Source organism: Salarias fasciatus, chromosome 15 (assembly GCF_902148845.1).
Source record: "Salarias fasciatus chromosome 15, fSalaFa1.1, whole genome shotgun sequence".
NCBI classification, from domain to species: domain Eukaryota; kingdom Metazoa; phylum Chordata; class Actinopteri; order Blenniiformes; family Blenniidae; genus Salarias; species Salarias fasciatus.
In genome coordinates, this window is record NC_043759.1 from 15,319,316 (window position 1) to 15,333,512 (window position 14,197).

Here is a 14,197-nt window from a genome sequence, read left to right on the forward strand (position 1 = left end):
TTAAAAATATTCCAGTGGAACAAAAACTACTGAATTTATTCAACTGACTGCAAGCTGCAGACAAATCTGACTCTGAAAGCCTCGCCAAATGTTGATCACAAATCAGAACAATATCCTGAGCAGGGCTAAAACCAACACCGACTCACATACTGGCATGAAACACAATTCTTTTTTGTGTATGAGTGAAGGAGCAAAGGAGATAACAGTTCAAAACACTGATACGCAGCTGCAGTTTAGATTTGCAGCTCATTTCATCAACAATGACACACATTCAGCAGAACTAAGCTGCAAAATACTGAAATAAGTGCTCATGATTCCACCACTCCTGCCTGCACTTTCCCCTGTCCTCTCTCTTTGCCTTTGGCCTTGTCCGCTCTGGTAGCTGGGAAAAAGCCAACGCCTGCCCGCCCTGCGGCTATGGACCGCACCGGTACCTCCTGCCCCAGCCGTGACTCCGCCACCTCAGAGCTTTGTCTGCCCTTCATTTCCTGCCTGTTCACACCTGGAGAGCAGCCCACGCCGATGGAAATCACTGTTGGAATATTCACATCTATGTTGTATGATGTAACTTCTGATACAAACAGGTATTCCTCCCAGAAATATCGTATTACATGCAAAGATCCTCATTTTCTCCTTCTCAAAACAACACTTTTATCATCACCATACGTTCATTCTATTAGATGAATGTCTGCACTTCAACTTTAAAATAAAAAAGTAGGTCCTGCAGCTTAACATGAGAACCATCCACATTATATAACGCTTGCTGCGTTGTCTGTCGTCATTGGCTTGAATTCAGTGTTTGGGGTCTTCTGGCACCCTATCTGTAGCCACTAGTCCCAAAAATAACAGTCTTGCTGTTATCAGTTTACTAAATGCTGCACCATTTCTCCTTGGGCCATTCTATGTGTTCTTGGCAAAAGTTTCACCTGTTCAGCACATGTCAGTTTTGTAACAATACGATTTTATATCTGCTTCTTGCCAAAAATGATGAGCTGAGTTGTTCCTCAATCTGAAATGTACCGTTAGTTTTCCTCTTTATTCCAGATCTTTCTGCTCTGACATAATTTAAGGTGCATTTTTTAAATTTTTTATCGAATCATTTTCTTTCTATTCAACTTTTATAACTGTTTTGGTGTTTAACAGCTAAGTCAGTTGCTCTTATAGTTCCATTCCACTCCCCTTTTGTAGCTATTTTAAAGCATTTTCAGGGGTGTTTAAATTGGGAAGTTTTTAGCCACAAAATCGGTGCCATTGGCCTCTGTATCTGCAGAGCTTTTTAGCAATTTGCATCAAATCCAGTCTGCCTGTTTCTGCAGCTTCTGGTTGGATTACTGTTCACAGAGAATGCAGAAATGCTCAGAAATGCAATTTCGAGCATGGTTTTCTCCAGATATGTCCTCTAGCATCAGAAAAATGCCGCACGAATATGTGAACAACATGAAAAACATGATTTTCATTAGTGTGGGTCTTCAAGGGTCATTTTACACTGGTGGCACAGATCCGGAATGGAAGCGCAGCAGAAAATTACATCCCGCAGCAGGAGCTTCGAGCATAGATATACGGCCATAGATATGGCTTCGAGAACGAGCCCCACTGAGAAAAGCAGCTGTATTTGCACCGGATGCATTTTACTTTTTGCTTGACGCACTCCGCAGCTGCAACACGGTCACAAGTCGCAGCGAGTTTAACTTCTTATTTAGGTTTACTCAAAACATCTTTTTCCATTCTGATATATCTATAAAGCTGATGCATTTAAGAGAAAAGCACACTGGACAGCTATGTGGGAAAATTTGTACTGTAATTGTTATGTCCTTGTGAAACAGACACGCAGTCGGAGGTCAGAGGTCAGGGCCGGCGCTATTTTGAGTGTTTTAAGGACACTTTGACAGACGTGAGCATGTTGACGTTAACAGGGATCACATAGCTGACACTGCGGTTACGTCAGCTGAGGGACCATCCTGTCCCCACAGCTGTGGGTCAGTCTTTGTAGCAGCTTTCTGATAATACAGCAGATGTTTTTCTGCTTTCAAGCGTTTCAGCATAAAAATGATTGAAAGCTGTTGCGCTCATTGACGACACACGGTACCGTCGGGTCAGATGAATTCATACGTACTGAAGGATTTCAGAGTTACTGGAACAAGCAGGTGGTGAAAATCTCATGCAAGTAAATTTTTAGAGTTATATTTTCTTGGAAATATTGTTTCTGTTAAAAGATTTTTGCGCTCTGTGCAGGTAACCCTAATCATCTCTCTGCTTTCCATGTGTCAATATCATTTCACAAGCAAATATTTTACTTAAAATAGTTATCATTAAAATTCAAATCAAGAAGGAAAGCAGGTTGGAGTCAATCCCACAGTGACAATGTATGAAGGCAGAGAAGACCCTGAATGTTCATCTGGCTTAAACAGTCACTCACATGGACAAATTAAAGTCATCAGTCAACCTCCAGTGCAAACGTTTGGACTGTGGAGAGAAATCAGATTACCTGGAGAAAACCTCCAGACATGCACAGGAGAAAGAAAACTCAGAAACTTGAACTTCAACCTGGGTTTTTCTCACCTTGAGGCAGAGTGCTCACTCCCATCAGACATGCTGTTTATATTTACTTTGTTTGCGCCAGCGATGCTTGTTCACGCTCTAAATTGGCACCAGATTACATTTATTTAGCTTTTTTTTTTTTGTTACCAACACCGTTAGAAGCACTAATTGCTCTGTTTCCCAGTTCTTCGGGGCTGAGCGGGTTGCACTGCTTGGTTATTTCTGTCTTTAAATGTACCAACACAGTAAATCACAAAAACAATAACAAGCTCCATCTTCAGGGTACAGCAACTGCTTTTTTGGCTAAATCAACTCCATTCTGCACTCCTCTTATCTCTCCCCTTCAGCCAAAGTCAGGGAGGAATAAATGAACTCGGATGAGAAATTAAAAATTTCTATTTAGCAAAGCTCGCTTCTGTAATTCAATAAAATATTTTGCTCTGATTTCGAACAAATTTCTCATTCACTTTTTTGAGTTTGAATATTTCAATCCCCAAATTCTTGACTCACGCCACGTGGAGCATAAACGCTGCAGATGATCACCCCTGAGCGCTCCTCCTCTCCCTTCCCGGGCTGCGCTCTCACCACGCCGCCCCCTGAAAGCACCACACCCCTCGTTTCCTGTGGCGGAGGGCTGAGGGGAACAGTTGCACACCCTGATAAGCGCGCTCGGAGGGAAGCCTCTGCAAAGCGGCCTAATCAGCCCGCTGGATGCGAGTAATCAGGAACAATCACAAGCTGCCATCATGTTTATGTTGCGCTGGCCCTTTATGTTATTTAAGTGCAGGGCAATTATCCCTCCATAGCATCCCATAGTGGAAACATCTCTGATGATATGTGAGCACGCTTTGCTTCCAAGAGCAAACTCAGGTGGAAACTGTGAAAACAAACACAGCAGAAAGAAACACTCGGTCCCAAAATACATGCTGGGATAAAACTTTGATAAGAAAAATACCTTGTTGTCACTCATTTGTGGCATCTTCACAAAGTAAACGTTCTCGTTTTAGCGTAGCACCTGCCAGCCATCAGCAGAAGCTGTTTGAAGATGCCCGAGTGCACTCAAATGTTTAACAGGTGCGCAGAAGATTTAGTGGCGTGTGCGCCTCTTGTGTTACCGCGGGATGCGCTGCAGGCATCAGTCAGGGCGGTGCAGACAGGGGAGCCTGCCGACAGTAACGCACACGGCACGAACAAAGCCACATGTCCAAAACGTGATCCAGAGAAAGTGCAGCTACGAGCTCTTTCCGTGAGAGCGGGAAGAAATGTGCAGCGGCGGAGCCTCTGAGGTTATCTCACGCATTTTAAAGAGCTGCGGTCGCTGCACCTGGAAGATCTAAAATTAAGATAAGTCAAACTACCAGTGAAACATGCATTTGACTTTCCGCTGTGGTTAGAATTGAATCAGTTATAATCTCGGTCTCTGTGGGGCTGCTCCCTTTTACGGGGGTCGCCACAGAAAGCCGTTGCAGCTTGCACTGCAGACTTTCACGCCTCGACGCTGAGGTTCAGCACTTCACCTGCCTGGAGGGAATCAAAGTTAAAGACAGATACATCAAACGTGATCACGCATTGAGTGTTTTTTTTTAAATCATTTCAAATCATTGAAAAGGCTTATCCCTGATCCGCCGCCATATTTCCCTGGCACCCCACACTTTCAGGATTGCTGCTCCATGATAATTTGACTTTTACAGCTTTCTGTGAAAGGATGACAACATGATGACTGTGATGTCCTTTACAGCCGCAGCCTATTGGAAGGAGAGTGTGTAACATTCCAGCTGCAAAGAGGCGGCAGAGAGTGATGTTGGGTCGCTTTGCGGCGTCGTGGGACTTCTTCTGTTTGCTTGCGAACAGAGATAAAGCCTCGCTTTACTTTTTAGTTTCCTCAATTACAAAGATAAAACCGGCGAGTTTGTATCCCGGGCCACTGCAAGCATAAAAAGAACGATAAAGCTCTATTGAATCTTATTTCTGACATTTCTCCCATAAAAGTGACGAGACGAGCGCTTAAGCAGCGGCGGCGTGTGTGTGATAGGTCGAGCTCCAGACGTGAACTCATAATGTCTCTGCTAAGCCACATTTTTCTTCTCTCTTTTAAATGTCAGGCCGATTGTCTGCACAGCACACAAACGGCATAATTCAGGCCGTGTTAAAGGACGTATAACTTCACCCCTGTTGGTTTTTCTTCTTCCCGTACAGTTTTTCTCCTCACATCAAAACTTCCTGGCTTTAAAGGAACTGCCTGGATATTATTGTTGGAAGAAAGCGGCACTCGATAGCTCAGCGCTTGCAGCTTCCTCTGTCGTGCATCCTGATGTCACAGCGCCTTTTTAAGGCCGGGGCCTCCCCGCAGTGAAGTCGTAATTGCTTTATCTACGCACGGGCTTCTTTAAATGACGCCTAATTGAGGATCTTTGCCGCACCCTTTCCTCATGCGGCTCCACAGAGCAATCAACCTGCCGCGTTATCTTCAGATCTTAATAAAAACTAAAATGATTGGACCACAACCCAGGACTTCCCATAGAAATAGGGGGAAAAAATGGAAGAAAGAGGCAGAGGAATGGAGGGAGGGAGGGAGGGGAGCAGCGGCGTAGATGGAGAGAAAACATCCTGACTTAAACAACGCAGGGAGTGGGTTTTCAGTTGGCAGGATGCAGGGAGATTGGTCTCTGCAGGCATGATGGAGAAATAGTAAAAAAAACGAGAAAATGACTTGTCACGCAAGCAGCGAGGTCGACCACACAGCTGGGAGGAGCTGTGTGCACATGATGTAAACTAATGAGGCCTGAAAAATGCATGGCCGAAACCCTTACAGTCCGCAGAGATGGTTCTCAGCCAGAACAAACAAATCAGGAGGATTTCAGCTGTGTAATAAGATCCATTTAAATAATATCAATTTTCTGTTCGTATCAAAGACACATGACACATGCATGTTAAACATGTTTCCATCAAGGCTTTTTTTTAGCCGTTTAAATGTAAGCACAGATGCTAGTTATTACAGGAGGCATGTTAATTACATAAATACATCTAAAGTATGAGTCCATCAGCATGAGGAACCGAGTGTTTATTCTTTCTTCTTAAAGCTTTTCTGTGACAGATTAATTCTACAAACCAAAGCCATGATTGTGAATTCATGAAATCATGGATTATTTCATATGTATCAGGCCAAAGTTTGTTTAGCTTGAAGAGTTTTGTCTTAAAAAAAAAAAAAAGTTGTATGTAAGTACTGCAAACAAATATGTGTGGATGTGTGACTGCATGCAGTATTGATTTTACTCTGAGTTCACACAGAGGGTGTTGTGGTGAACATGATGGGCATGATTGATTAGTTTAAGGCATCAGAATGAAGCTTCGCTTTTAGATTCAAGAGGATGATTAGATTTAGCGGTGCACAAAGTTTCCTGTCAGTGGATATCACATGTCATTAATGGAGAGAATGTATGTCATTTCTTTTCAAAGTAATGCGTCAGCGTAATGAAAGTGATTTGGGAGTGATTCACAGACGAATTGTTACTTTTATGGAATTCAAAATGTTAAGTTGGAAAGATTTTCCTGTTTCTTCGTTAAACTGAAGACAGTGTCATAACTGATGAATAAAAAATTGTGAAATTTCGATTTCTGAAGAAATAAATTGTGAAATCTGAGTAATTTAGTTGAGTTTTACATGTTTTTAAATAAATTTGCAAATCATGGTTTGTCAAGCAATTATACAATATATATTGCATAGTACTCCATTGATCCTTGCTCATCACCAAAGGATTGTTTTTAGGGTTGAAGTCTCTGATAACAGCCTTTGGCGGGTCATCTTTCAATCGCAGGTTTAATTTCCCTTCTCAGCCTGTTTATGTGTTCTTGAGAATGACACTGAACCTGAAAATGCTCCTAATGAGGCCCGGACGCAGTTTGCATTTCAGCTATTAGCCATAATTATGTGAGTTTGTATGTGAATGTCATTAACAAAGTGCTGCATTTACCATTTCTTCAGCGCTATTTCCTGCTGTCTGCATGCTGGAACAGACCGTACCCACTGTGAAACATGGTGGTGGCAGCATCATGCTGCAGGGAAGCTTTTCTTCAGGAGGGACAGAGCGGCTGGGCTGAGATGATGGAAATATGGGTGGAGCCAAAGACGAAGCAATCTTGGAGGAAAACCTGTTAGAATCTGCAAAAGACTTGAGACTAGAGCGAAGGTTCACCTTCTAACCGGACTATGTACCCTAAACATACAAGCAGAGCTACAACGGAGTGATTTAGATCAAAGAATATTCGTGTGTTATAATTGAAAAGTCAAAGTTCAGACCTTAATCAAATTGAAAATCTCTGGCATGGCTTGAAATTTGCTGTTTCCAAATACTCTCCATCCAATCCGACTGAGCCTGAGCTATTCTGTGAAGAAGAACTGGCTAAAAGATGTATGAAGCGGTACTGCAAGCGATATTGCACAGCGCAGCAGCTGTGATTGCAGCTGACGCTACAAAAGGCCTCTGCATATTTCATTCAAGACAAACTGAAGCTGCTGGAAATTATTTACCAAATTATGCAGCCGGATAGAGTAGAACTATAAATTACTTGATGTTAATGATAAGATCTTGTTGGTTGGGGTTGTGCAGCAGTCAGAGGTGAGGAAGGGATTTTCCCGTTATATAACATGATTACTGACCATGCGTGTCCCCCATATCTGTTATTTATATTCCCTTTGAAAGTTCAAGCCTTTCACTGTGCAAACGTATACTCGCCTCTCACGCAGATGCTATAAGCCCCCATAAAACATAAAACTCAAAACAGATGAGAAATTTCCAGGAGAAATTTTTGACATCACACCTGAAAACACAGGGTAAAAATTCAAACCTGATTTACATTATGAAGTTTAGATTCATTTAAGATGGCCGGAGTCGTCCCACTGACAGACTGTCTCACAGGCCAACACCTACAGTTTATACTATCCATCTGCAAAACATTCGCTCTTAGTTATCATTTGACATGTACAAGATTTCAGGCTTGAGATCAAGAGATACATTATTTTTATTGACCAAAATATCGACTAAAAATTAAGTATTGATAAATGTTTACAGAAATCAAACAAAACAATAAACATAGTTGTAATAATGTGAACAAAATAACCAGCATGCAACACTCCAAATACACATTTCTGAGAGTTTTTGTGTGTTTTCTAATCTCATTGGCATTAAGGTAATGTAATTCATCCGTCTATCTTCTATACGGCTTAATTAAACACAATATGAAGGGCGGCTGGAACTGAAGGCAGAATACGTCACGGAAACGTCTCCAATCCACCACTCACATTCACACCTACTGCAAGTTTAGAGCCGCCAAACAGCCTCAAAGGAGTGTTTTTGAACTGTGGGAGGAAACTGGAGCGCTGGGAAAGGACTTGTATGCATGCACAGGGAGAAAATGCGAACTTAATGAAAAAAATCAAAATATTAATAACTTTTTTAAACTTTTTATGAAGGATTGTCACAACCAATCATGTCATATCGGCCAGTAATAATAACTTTGGCTGTTTTAAATGTCACAAAGCCAAAAACGCAATTATTTGCAAGTAATGGAAAAAAAAAAATTAGGAAATAAATAATTACAGCCATAATTCCATGCTGCAAATGTATAGTGAAGTAATAAATATGACAACTACGGCCATCACCAAACACATTTTTAAGAAAAAAAAAAAAACCTGCATAAAGCCATTAACAAATATTCAATTTCCAAGTCATGTATTTATTCATTAATTTACGACTGACTGCAGCTACCAGCTAATTCTGCTACAATAATGTAACAAATAACCTATTGGTAAAATAGTTTACCATACTGAATAAACTATTTTAATACAACCTGCACTCCAACCAGGGATATGAATGGACAACTGAATGACTGTTTAGTTTCTTACTTTTCAACTATTATGTTAAAGCTCTTGATAATTTGTACTGTTGATGGAGAATTGGACAGAACTCGGAGTGAACTCTTGTTTTACATGTTAAAGGCTTTTGAAATTAATCTCATGAAACCAGTTGGTTGTTGGACAAACTTTACAAGCAAACTTACAATATTTACAAATACCTACTGAACTTCTTTTTTCCAGGAAGCCTTGACCTTTCAAACTATTTGCTCTCATGTCACATAGCTGCTGCAGAAGGAATGCATCTGCTGCTGGCTGAAATAATGAAGCGTGAGTGATTGACCCCTGCATGACCAAGCCATTCCTGAGTGAAGCGTATGGATTTGGTCCCTGCGTCTGCCTGACACCGGCTAATGGCAAACAGATTGACCAGGATGAGAGGGAGGAATGTTCTCCCCGTCTTCTGTGTAAATGTCAGGCCCGGCAAAGGTCTGCGTCAGATTACTGTGGCAGCAGCGATAAGGAGATGTAAAGACCCATGGGGCTTATTTATTATTGGGGGCCAAGAGTGGGAAGAAGTACTCAGAAGAGAAGTGCAGTGAGAACGGTGCTCCGGAGAAAATAATGCGCCACTGTCATGCAACAGTTGTCAGCGCAGAGGGCCGACGCCGTGCGGTAATACACCAGGACAGATAAATGGTCCATGCATTCTTCCCACATATCAATTTTCAGGGATTTCATACAGGATTATATTTCAGGAGATGCGCTGTATAAAAGTTGACACGGGCATTTACATTAAGCGCAGAAGAAACAGACATCTGATGAGTGTGTTGAAAGACTTTCCTTGAGCTGGCAGTTAAAAAGTGATCTGCATGCTCTGTTCAAGTCTCAGCATTTATTCTGACACAGCATCATGTGGTTTACTGCGCTAAGAGAGAAACACAAAAATTGTTTCTTATCTGCCATGTGATCCTTTTTTTTTTAAACTATACATTACATAAATCGCATCAATGTACACAAATCAAAACAACTCCAGGGCTGTATATGTGTCTGCATGTTGCTCTGTATGACTCTTAAGCTCCTTTGCATGCATGCAGCTCATAAACACACAGGCTGAATTATTTTGGATATTCCTCCCATACACACTGTAGCAGCTGTGTTTAGCAGAAAAGCTGACATGTAGTTATTCACTGCAGAAATAGGTCCTAGCAAATACTCAAGTCCACTTTGAATATCGTTTTTTTTAAGAAAGATTCAGCTGTGGCTCAGTTGACAGACCATGCTGTCTGCTTGAAAAGTCTCTGGTTCGATTCCCATCTCTGCTCACACATGTGTCAACATACCATACAGCAAGTTATTCACAATGGCAGAAAGCCACCACCTCTGAGCCTGGCTCTGCAGGTTTCTTCTTTTTAAAAGGGAGTTTTTCCTTTCCACAGTTGCTTATGTTTGCTCATCTGTTACGTTTTCTCTGTAAAAGCAGGCTAGAAATGACTGTGTTGTATTTGGCGCTACATAAATAAAGCTGAATTGAATTGAATTGAATTGAATTGAATTGAATTGAATTGAATTGAATTGAATTGAATTGAATTGAATTGGGCTCATGGATAAACATGACCAATCACGTAGAGCATAATGACGCTCCAGGACCAGCAAAAAGCATCCAATGCCCATGAAAAAAAATCACACTATTGATCTTTTTAATGAATTAAGAAGCTAATCTATATATTAATTTTAACTAAATATATAACAATAATCCCGATTATTCCTTTTTCTTTTATTTTTATTCTTTTTTTTAATTTTTATTGTTATTATTCTTGTTGTTATTGTCAATTATATTCCAAATGCTAAATTCCAAATTATTTGACTTGTGGATTCTAGACAGTGGAGGTTTGTATGATAAACTGTTCAGAAACCGAAAGGTTTTCTAACCTGATCATAACAGATCAAACCAGAACCTCTTTCTGTTTGGATGCCTTGAATACCAAAGAGAGCGGCTCAACGTCTTTATTACTGCTGTGAACTGTCACAGTTTGGAAATGTTTGGAAGACTCCTGGCAGGTTTGGTATTTGCTGTTGATCCCTGTGAAAACCTCGTTACTACAGGTTTATTTTCATTTTATTTTTTCAATCACTTTGATTTTGCATTCAATCATTTTGCACTTGTATAAAAATATTGTATTCTAATTATATGCTTTCAAAAAATGTGCCAGTAGGTGGTAAATTAAGGAATTTATTTGATTTTATGTACGGTGTTGAGATGTACGTGTCAAATGGGAAATTCTTTATTTTGTGTTCATTTGATTCCCAATAAAAACACTGTGGTAAGAAGTACTTTATATTATGGGATTAAAATTGCCTTAAAGCGATACCTCAACATTTTGGCAAATTGGCCCATTTAGCGCAATTCCTTAGTCATTTCAAACAGCATACTTACTTTTTTGAGGGCGAGCTGTTGATTATTCAGAGGTGAGTCGGGGAAGGTTTTCGGGTGTTTATTGTAACACTACAATATTATTTGTTGGTGTTCCACAGCGTAGTGAATGTGCGGATTGTAACGTGTCCACCAAAGTGTTTTGGGGTTGTTGGATTTTGTATTTGATGAGTTTGATGAGGGGGAACAAAAATACCATCCACTTCCATTGTGTCCGTCCCGAAAACCTTCCCCGACTCACCTCTGAATAAACAACAGCTCGCCCTCACAAAAAAAGTAAGTATGCTGTTCGAAATGACTAAGGAATTGCGTTAAATGGGCCAATTTGCCAAAATGTTGAAGTATCGCTTTAAAATGCAAAATAACTGAATTTTAAATATGCAATTGAAAATGCAATTGATCACAGTTAAGTAAGGAAATTCAGTGATTAATCGGGATTAAAAAATATTTCTTTTCACAATCATCGTCAAACAAATTGATCAAACTTTAGAACTATAATTTCCTCCAACTTGATTGTTCAACTCGGTTTTACTTTTTCACTGTTGCGGTTGTGCTTGGATGAGTGTTTTACCACATGTTGTGTTTGGGCTACTCCCCTTTTAACCATTTCCTCCGCTGCCGTTTTGGGACCCCTCTCCAAATGTTTGTTTTATGTACATTTGCCAGAGGACCATTGAGTGAGAGGAGCTCTCAAACTGGCAGCGGCTGGGAGAAAGAACAACACCCCCCCCCCGCCTGCTAATGGCTGATGCGAAGCAGGCCTGTTTGATTTATCCGGGTGTGCTGGGAGAGCTCAGCGTTTGGCCACTGGCTGAACCCGCAGCCATCACGCTCACTCACGAAACAATGACCACAATCAAACTAACGGGCCCTTTAGGAAGCACTGGGCATTCTGGGTGCCCAGTCCGCAGGCCGTGAACTTCTCGAGGACAATATATGGAAGTTATGTGGCTACTGTAGCCTGCACAGATTAGAAATAGAGTGTTTTCTGCGCCTGCAGTCGTCCTTTCTTCAAGTGTTCGATGAAAGTGATCCGTCAGTGTTTGGAGGAGATCTCCTGTCAGCGGGCTGCGGGTCAGATGTTCCCTTGTTTGTGTGTTGAAAGCTTAAGAGTCGAGCCGACGAGCCTGTTGGTGAGGTTTGTTGTCCTGTGTCTATAAGTGCTCAATGAAAGGAAGGAAGCTGCAGCAGCAGCAGCTTTCATTAGACGCCTCTCCGGCGGGTCCTGTAACGGGAGCTCACTTCCCCCAGGTGATGCTTCAGGGCTGCACCGGGACCTACAGCCGTAATCTAAGAGCAACTGCTTTCAAAAGAACACACTCCTTCACTCATAGCAGCAGAGACACTAAAAAAATCTACAACTGTAGTAGGCAAATGAGATGTAAACAGTAAAACAAACAGCTGTTTGTTCAATAGATTTAAACCCTTTTAAAAAGAGAAAATAGATCTGAATGTGGATGTAGTAAAATATCAGCTCGTTGTAATTAAGCATTTTATTATATACTATTAAAGATTTTGTAAGTTTTACAAGGAGGGAAAAACATTTTACTTAAATATGAAAAAAATGTAAAGAGACCTTTTTTAGTTCCAGAAACCAGTTTAAATGTGAGCTGCTCATTCACTCTCATGATCAAGATCATTACTGAGCGCTTTGCTCTCTATGCAAATATAATCAGACCGACTCGCTCGCTCTGGTGCGACTGCGTACATCCATTCTGACATTCTGATGAAAGGGTTTTAAACTGGACTTGAATAAACTTCATAGTTTTTTGGCCATCTGACAGAAACGGCAGGGACAGGAGGTAGACCGCCAAATATAAAGCATAACAGAATAAATAAGCTCTTTATTTGTTTTCAGAGATAACATTGTCAAACTGGTTGTTTGGAGATTACAATGCAAACTACCAATTTATTAGGAAAACAACTCAGTCAACAAAAAGACTTTTATTTTTGTATTTTTGAGTTTAAGTTTTGGTATACTTCATTTCAGATAAGTGTTTATTAGTGTATAAACAAAATACACATTTATTTGATGGTTCGCCCATTAAAAAAAGAAAAATGTTTGGTTTTGTTGAAATAAAACAATCCTGAAGGCAGCTAAAGGCAATGTTACTTTTTAGTTTTCCTCTCCGTCATGAAGCATTTAGTGCTGCTTTTCCAAGTCAGTTCAACAGATTAAATCCAGTCGGCTGCACTGATCCCTGAGATCTTTGCTCATTTTTAAATAGACTGAGGTCTTTTTTTTTTTTTCTTCCTTTTTTTTTTGGTCAGCATCCTGTTTCTAATCTGAAGGGACTGTGATGCAGTGAGATAACGCCTCAGACTAAATGACTTGTCTTCAGTCTGGACAGACTGATCTGTCTGATCTCTGTGTCATCCCGCCTATAAAACTGCTTTTGCTACATTTTTTTTGCTCTTGTTGTCTCCAGTTTCATTACATATGTTCTGTGTGTAATTTATTCTTTACAATTGATGATTTTCTTCATGCTAACAGGAGAGCGCTCTGCTGTAGCTGTTTTAAGTTACTTGTGTGATTTGAATGAGGAGTCAGTGAAGTGACAATACAGGAAGGCAGTCAGGCAAACTGTCATTTTCCCCAAGCAGTTGGCTTCTATTGTAAAAGCATGTGAAAAGTAATTATTTTCTTTCCATATTGTGCAATCAACAGTTCAGGAAGACCAACTGACGCCAAAGTCATAAACATTTTCTGGCCCTGGGACCAACTGTTGAGGCTCGCTGCTGCAGACGATAAGCTGCACAGGATGGCACGGCCGGTCTTATCAAGGCTGACCAAACCAGAGGAGCTCTGCTATCACTGGACCCGCTGGACGAGGAAGAGCTCATCTCCTTATCTTCCCTCTGCTGGGGGAGTAGCACCACTGCCAGCTCCACTCAAGTGCATTCACTTCAGGTGATGCCCTCCCGACTCCGCTAATTAACTGCAGGAACAAGAGGCCCTCGGATTTGTTTGACTCCTGCATGCAATGAAACTTGTCTTTTTCGGCTAACAGGCAAAGTGACAGAAATTCACCCCAAGTGTTTATTTTTAAAGCAGCGAGTATTTATCACATGGAAGGGGAGCTGATTTGAACACAATAGCCGTGCGTGTCACATCGCGGCAATAGGAAATCTAATGTTGAGGTTGGAGTAGATTATTTCATCAGCTAAAATGAAAACAACCTCTGCTTTGAGTTCAGAGTGGAAACTCATGACAGGCGTGTAAAGCAAAACAAGGAGAGATTTTTTTTTTTTCTAAAAAAAGGACCCCATCCTGACGAACCTCATGCGTCAGCAGATCCATCTGTGCTTCTTAAATGTGGCCTGCATGAGACGAACTCACACCAACACGACCTCAGTTGATTTCTTTGGAGGCG